The sequence below is a fragment of the Tachyglossus aculeatus genome, chromosome 11, assembly GCF_015852505.1.
Source record: "Tachyglossus aculeatus isolate mTacAcu1 chromosome 11, mTacAcu1.pri, whole genome shotgun sequence".
NCBI classification, from domain to species: Eukaryota; Metazoa; Chordata; class Mammalia; order Monotremata; family Tachyglossidae; genus Tachyglossus; species Tachyglossus aculeatus.
Window position 1 is genome coordinate 49,597,276 of NC_052076.1, and position 8,003 is coordinate 49,605,278.

The window sequence follows — 8,003 nt, forward strand, 5'->3', positions numbered from 1 at the left end:
GAGTGCTTGAGCGGTTCACAGCCAAGCACGTGGTTGATGCAAGAGGGGAGGGTGGATAGAGAAAATAAAAGAGCCTAATCAAGGAAGGTCTCTTGGAGGAGTCAGAAATCTTCCCCAGAACTATTCTCTGGAAGTGACAACACTCACCTTTCCTTGAGCAAAGCCCTAGTCTCAATTCACTGCTTCATAAATCAGAACAAACTGTGTCTCTTCGGCTACGAGTGCAACTCCAGGACAGGAAGCCACACTGAAAAAATAAGGAAAGAAGTTGTCTAAACTGAAGCTCTCCTTCCGCAATTTTAATTCGTTTCCTCTTGTTCTGCCCTCGGCGACTATGAAGAACCGCTCGTCAACATCATCTATTTACTTGACAACTTCCTCAGAGGTGCTATTTTCCAACCCTTTTAATCATTATTGTTGCTCTCTCCTGAATTTGTTCCAAGCTCTTTGCTTCTCTTTCAAGCTGACCTTAGCCTGTACTAGCCATTTATTTTCACGGCTAGCCTCTCCAGTTTATCAGAAACTGGGAATATTCCATCATCATTATCATCAATCGTATTTATTGAGCGCTTACTATGTGCAGAGCACTGTACTAAGCACTTGGGAAGTACAAATTGGCAACATATAGAGACAGTCCCTACCCAACAATGGGCTCACAGTCTATTCCATCCGTGACAGACTACATTTTTCTCCCTGGATTACCTTGGAAAACCTCCCAAATTAATTGAATATATAATTAGGGCTTCAGCTTGATTAAATCTCTGACCATTCCAAGAAAAAGTGGCCATAGTCTATATTTATCACTCTCTGCAAAGCTTCCAGGCTACTGATTGCTGTCTTCATACTTCCTTGACAGGTACTCATCACTCTTTTGGTCAGTTTTTTCCTGTACTGATTGAGTGTCACTGCCAACCATTAAATAGTACCTGAAAATGGAGGAGGTTCACAGTGAGCTCGAGGAATTCCTAGAAATCAGATGTCAGGTACAGCCCAACATGCTTACACGTTGCCCACTTTTCCATTTTGAATTCTTGATATTAAGCATTTGATGTTCAGCCTATCATCAGCCGCAGAGTACTTCTGCACATATCTATAATTAATGTCTGTCTCTACCTACAGACTGTAAGCTCCTTGTGGGCAGAGGACATGCCTACCAACTCTGGTGTATTGTACGCTCCTACGGGCTTAGTTCGGGGCTCTGCACACAGAAGGTGCTCAAAAAATACCACTGATTGATTGATTTTGAGTGAAGGGGGTGAAAAGGAGTCTGGGCTGTTAGAGGGGAGCAAGTGAGATCAATCAATCAATCAATCGTATTTATTGAGCACTTACTGTGTGCAGAGCACTGGACTAAGCGCTTGGGAAGTACAAATTGGCAACATATAGAGACAGTCCCTATCCAACAGTGGGCTCACAGTCTAAAAGGGGGAGACAGAGAACAAAACCAAACATACTAACAAAATAAAATAAATAGAATAGATATGTACAAGTAAAATAAATAAATAAATAGAGTAATAAATATGTACAAACATATATCCATATATACAGGTGCTGTGAGGAAGGGAAGGAGGTAAGATGGGGGGATGGAGAGGGGGACGAGGGGGAGAGGAAGGAAGTCTCAGTCTAAATACCACTGATTGATTGATTTTGAGTGAAGGGGGTGAAAAGGAGTCTGGGCCGTTAGAGGGGAGCAAGTGAGATCAATCAATCAATCAATCAATTGTATTTATTGAGCGCTGACTGTGTGCAGAGCACTGTACTAAGCGCTTGGGAAGTACAAGTTGGCAACATATAGAGACAGTCCCTACCCAACAGTGGGCTCACAGTCTAAAAGGGGGAGACAGAGAACAAAACCAAACATACTAACAAAATAAAATAAATGGAATAGATATGTACAAGTAAAATAAACAAATAAATGAATAATAAATAATAAATAAATAAATAATGAATGAATGAATGAATGAATAAATAAATAAATACATTTATTATTATTATTATTATTTATTATTGAGGGGGTAGCAAACCCGCTTCGAAAAAGGAATAGTTCAAAGAACTCCATTCAGAAATTCTTGGCCCTTTTTAGGTCTTGTCAGACAACTGGGATGAAGGAAACTGGGAGAACAGCCCCCAAACCTGTGGCGATGTAAATAATCATTTCATCTCCGATGGCATGGAGTTGGCATCCACACCCGCAGCAGAAGAGAACTTAAAGAAAGACCGGATGAGAGTGGCGAAAAAAGACTGGTGATTGAAGGACTGGAAAATACATTTCATGTGAACGGGTTGAAGGAACTGAGATCATCTTGAGGAAGAGAAAGCCAAAGGGCGATTTAATAACCATTTTCAAGGGCTGAATGAGGAGTAATACAAAGGACGGGGAGCCACCAGCTCCACCGATGACTGAAAAAGAGGAAATGGGTTTAAACTGCGGCCGGAGGTATTTATGTTAGCTCGAAGGAAGCAAGGAGACGTATTATCACTATTTTTTTTACAGACTTGGAAAAATTTATTAGAGCAGTGTGAGGATTAGAGGATATACAGAGGTAAATGATATGCCATTTAGGTAAGAGACCGTTTAGAGCATCAGAGAAGGAGTCACAGAAAAACCCAGCAGGTCTGAAAATGAAGCAAATTGTAGGAGCCCCTCAAGAGGTGCATATGTGCACATATAGATATGTGCATACCTATAAATTAGAAATTGTTTATTTATATTAATGTCTGCCTCCCCCTTTAGACTATAAGCTTATTATGGGCAGGGAACATGTTTACCAAAACTCAAATTGTATTTTGCTTTCCCAAGCGCTTGCTACAGTGCTCTGCACACAGCAGGAGCTCGTTAAATATCATTGTTGATGATGATGATGGTGCAGGACTGGTAACTTGACCGTTCCCTCCCTGTTTAAATCTTATTTTCTTATGATATGTAGTAAGCCCTTACTAGGTGCCAGGCACTGTACTAAACGCTGGGGTAGATACCAGCTAATCAAGTTGAACACAGTCCTTGTTCCACCTGAGGCTCACCGTCTTAATCTCCATTTTACAGATGAGATGACTGAGGCACAAAAAAGTTAAGTGACTTATCCAAGGTCACACAGCAGACAAATAGCAGATTCAGGATTAGAACCCAGGTCCTTTTTTTTAATGGCATTTATTAAGTGCTTACTATGTGCAAAGCACTGTGGGGATACAAGGTGATGAGGTTGTCCCACATGGAGCTCACAGTCTTCATCCCCATTTTACAGATGAGGGAACTGAGGCCCAGAGAAGTGAAGTGACTTGCCCAAAGTCACACAGCTGACAAGTGGCGGAGCAGGGATTTGAACCCATGACCTCTCATTCCAAAGGCCGGGCTCTTTCCCACTGAGCCACGCTGCTTCTCATAATAATAAGCACTCAATAATAATAATAATAGTAAGCACTCAATAAATACGATTGAATGAATGAATTTATTTTGTTAATGATGTGCATCTAGCTATAATTCTGTTTATTCTGATGACTTGACACCTGTCCACGTGTTTCGTTTTGTTGTCCGTCTCCCCCTTCTAGACTGTGAGCCCGTTGGTGGGTAGGCACGGTCTGTATATGTTGCCGACTTGTACTTCCCAAGCGCTTAGTACAGTGCTCTGCACACAGTAAGCTCTCAATAAATGCAATTGAATGAATGAATGAATGAATAATAATGGTATTTGTTAAGGGCTTCAGACTCTCGGGCCCATGGTCTATCCACCAGGTATTTCTCTTATTCCTCTTATTTCTCTTATTCCCCTCTGGCTCCTCCCTGTCATCACCTCTCCCCCAACTCAAGGCAATATACTCCTTTTCTCTGCTTATTTTCACCTCCACCCACCAAAAACCTAAGCGGATTTATCTAGTTTTAAACGTGATGGGTTTGTCCATGTCCTCACATCGATATTTTGAAAGTGCAAGGATCATGTGTGGTTAATCAAATTTCGTTCACACCTCTATGCACGGTAAGTGTTCAGTAGACACTGGATGATGACGACGATGATGGAAAATTCTGTCCTTGGGAAGAATTAGGAAAAAAATTATAAATTAAAATAAATATAGATGAAATATCCAATTTATGGCTTAGAATGGCAGTAAAGTCATGATTTAAGTTACTGAAAGGATATTCGGGAATCATAAAGACACAAAAACTTTGAGTGAATCTCTTGCATCCTTGCTGGAAAATACTAAAGAAATAATAATGATGGTATTTGCTAAGTGCTTACTATAATAATAATAATAATAATAATAATAATAATAATAATGATAGCATTTATTAAGCACTTACTATGTGCAAAGCACTGTTCTAAGCGCTGGTGAGGTTACAAGGTAGAGAAGCAGCGTGGCTCAGTGGAAAGAGCAAAGGCTTTGGAGTCAGAGTTCATGGGTTCAAGTCCCAGCTCCACCACTTGTCTGCTGTGTGACTTTGGGCAAGTCACTTCACTTCTCTGTGCCTCAGTTACCTCAGCTGCCAAATGGGGATGAAGACTGTGAGCCCCCTGTGGGACAACCTGACCACCTTGTAACCTCCCCAGCGCTTAGAACAGTGTTTTGCACAGAGTAAGCACTTAATAAATGCCATCATTATTATTATTATTATTATTAAGGTGATCAGGTTGTCCCACGGGGGGCTCACAGCTTTAATCCCCATTTTCCAGATGAGGTAACTGAGGCCCAGAGAAGTGAAGTGACTTGCCCAAAGTCACACAGCTGACAGTTGGTAGAGCCGGGATTTGAACCCATGACCTCTGACTCCAAAACCCGGGCTCTTTCCACTGAGCCACGCTGCTTCTCCGGTAGATTCCGAAACTGCGGTATGTATGGGTTTTTATCAGGGGAGTTAGTCTGAGCAAATCAGAAGTATTGCAAGTATGGAGTATATCACAGGCGCACACCGACTGGGGGAAAGCAGGTTGTTGTAAAAATCCGAGGAAGAACAACTCCTTAGATTTATGGAGTTAGGGGTGAAGGGCTGAGGGTGGGGAAAGAATGTGGTTTCCTCCATCGTCTGGTGTCTAGTGCAAGGTTGTTAAGAGCATTCTAGTGTGTCAAGGGTGTGACCTGCTTCATGTGGAAAACATGGGAAGAGGATGGAGGACCTTAATTCCCTTCTTCCTAACTCCTCAAGTGAACTGCCGGGCCCTCAGGAGCCTTGGACAGGAGAGTCAGTCTCACGAATGGGAAATCTAAATGGAAAGCGACCCTCGATCTTTCAAAAGCTACTGGGGAAAAAAAGACATTCGAGGTGGTTGACAAGGATGGAAAGAGATGGAAACAATCAATCAATCAATCAATCAACCGTATTCATTGAGTGCTTACTGTGTGCAGAACAGTGTACTAAGAGCTTGGGAGAGTACAATATAACTACACAACATCATCATCATCATCATCATCATCAATCGTATTTATTGAGTGCTTACTATGAGCAGAGCACTGTACTAAGCACTTGGGAAGTACAAATTGGCAACATATGGAGACAGTCCCTACCCAACAGTAGGCTCACAGTCTAAAAGGGGGAGACGGAGAACAAAACCAAACATACTAACAAAATAAAATAAATAGTATAGATATGTACAAGTAAAATAAATAAATAAATAGAGTAATAAATATGCACAAACATATATACATATATACAGGTGCTGTGGGGAAGGGAAGGAGGTAAGATGGGGGGATGGAGAGGGGGACGAGGGAGAGAGGAAGGAAGGGGCTCAGTGTGGGAAGGCCTCCTGGAGGAGGTGAGCTCTCAGTAGGGCCTTGAAGGGAGGAAGAGAGCTAGCTTGGCGGATGGGCAGAGGGAGGCCATTCCAGGCCCGGGGGATGACGTGGGCCGGGGGTCGATGGCGGGACAGGCGAGAACGAGGCCCGGTGAGGAGGTTAGTGAAGGCAGAGGAGCGGAGGGTGCGGGCTGGGCTGGAGAAGGAGAGAAGGGAGGTGAGGTAGGAGGGGGCGAGGGGATGGATGGACAGCCTTGAAGCCCAGGGTGAGGAGTTTCTGCCTGATAACAGATAACAGATAACTGATAACAGATAAGAGAGTTGGTAGACACATTCCCTGCCTACAACGAGCTTACGGCCTAAGGGGGGAGACAGATGTGCATATAAATGAATAAATTATGGATCTGTACATAGGTGCTGCGGGGCTGAGAGGGTGGGGTGAATAAAGGGAGCAAATCAGGGTGATGCAGAAGAGAGTGGGAGCCCAGCCTGCACCCTCCGCTCCTCTGCCGCTCACCTCCTCACCGTGCCTCATTCTCGCCTGTCCCGCGGTTGACCCCCGGCCCACGTCCTCCCCCTGGCCTGGAATGTCCTCCCTCCGCACATCCGCCAAGCTAGCTCTCTTCCTCCCTTCAAAGCCCTACTTAGAGCTCACCTCCCCCAGGAGGTCTTCCCCAGACTGAGCCCCCTCCTTCCTCTCCCCCTCCCCATCCCCCCACCCTACCTCCTTCCCCTCCCCACAGCACCTGTATATAAGTTTGTGCAGATTTATTACTCTATTTTACTTGTACGTATTTACTATTCTATTTATTTTGTTAGTGATGTGCATCTAGCTATACTTCTATTTATTCTGGTGACTTGACACCTGTCCACATGTTTTGTTTCGTTGTCTGTTTCCCCCTTCTAGACTGTGAGCCCGCTGTTGGGTAGGGACCGTCTCTAGATGTTGCCGACTTATACTTCCCAAGCGCTTAGTCCGGTGCTCTGCACACAGTAAGTGCGCAATAAATACAACTGATTGAATGAATGAATGAAGGGGAAATGAGGGTTTAGTCAGGTAAGGCCTCTTGGAGGAGATGAGCCTTCAATTCATTCATTCAATCATATTTATTGAGCGCTTACTGTGTGCAGAGCACTGTACTAAGCGCTTGGGAAGTACACGTTTAAGGTTTGGAAGGTGTGGGGAGTAAATTGTCTGTCGGATAAAAAGAGGGAGGGTATTCTAGGCCAAAGGCAGGACATGGGCCAGAGGTCAGTAGCGAGAGAGACGAGATCGAGGTACGAGATTGGCATTAGAGGAGTGAAGTGCGTGGGCCGAGTTATAATAGGAGAGCAGTGGGGTGAGGTAGGAGGGGGCAAGGTGATTGAATGCTTGAAAGCATTTTAAACAATCCAATATCTTAAGAGATAGAAGGCCCTCATGGCTCTTAGAAACCCACAGTGGTTTCCAGAGGACAGGACACGGGCACAGACAAGACAAGGCCAAGGTTGTTTAGCACCAGAATGCATTCATTCATTCATTCATTCATTCATTCATTCAATCGTATTTATCATCATCATCATCAATCGTATTTATTGAGCGCTTATTGTGTGCAGAGCACTGTACTAAGCGCTTGGGAAGTCCAAGTTGGTAACATCTAGAGACGGTCCCTACCCAATAGCGGGCTCACAGTCTAGAAGGGGGAGACCCACAGTTCATTCATTCATTCATTCAATCGTATTTATTGAGCGCGCTTACTGTGTGCAGAGCACTGTACTAAGTGCTTGGGAAGCAGAGAAGCAGTGTGGCTTAATGGAAAGAGCCCGGGCTTTGGAGTCAGAGGTCGTGGGTTCAAACCCTGGCTCCGCCAGTTGTCAGCTGGGTGACTCTGGGCAAGTCACTTCACTTCTCTGGGCCTCAGTTCCCTCATCTGGAAAATGGGGATTAAGACTGTGAGCCCCCCATGGGACAACCTGATCCCCTTGGAACCTCTCCAGTGCTTAGAACAGTGCTTTGCACAGAGTAAGCACTTAATAAATGCCTTCATCATCAGGTGGTCCCATTGTTTTGACTCCAGTTGAAAATAAATCACTAAAATTTCACAATTACACTTCATGGTAATCCTTTGTTACTGATCAGCAGTAGCAGCAGCATCATCAATGGTATTTACTGAGCGAAGCAGGGTGGCTCAGTGGAAAGAGCCCGGGCTTTGGAGTCAGAGTTAATGGGTTCAAATCCCGGCTCCGCCAGCTGTCAGCTGGGTGACTTTGGGCAAGTCACTTCACTTCTCTGGGCCTCAGTGA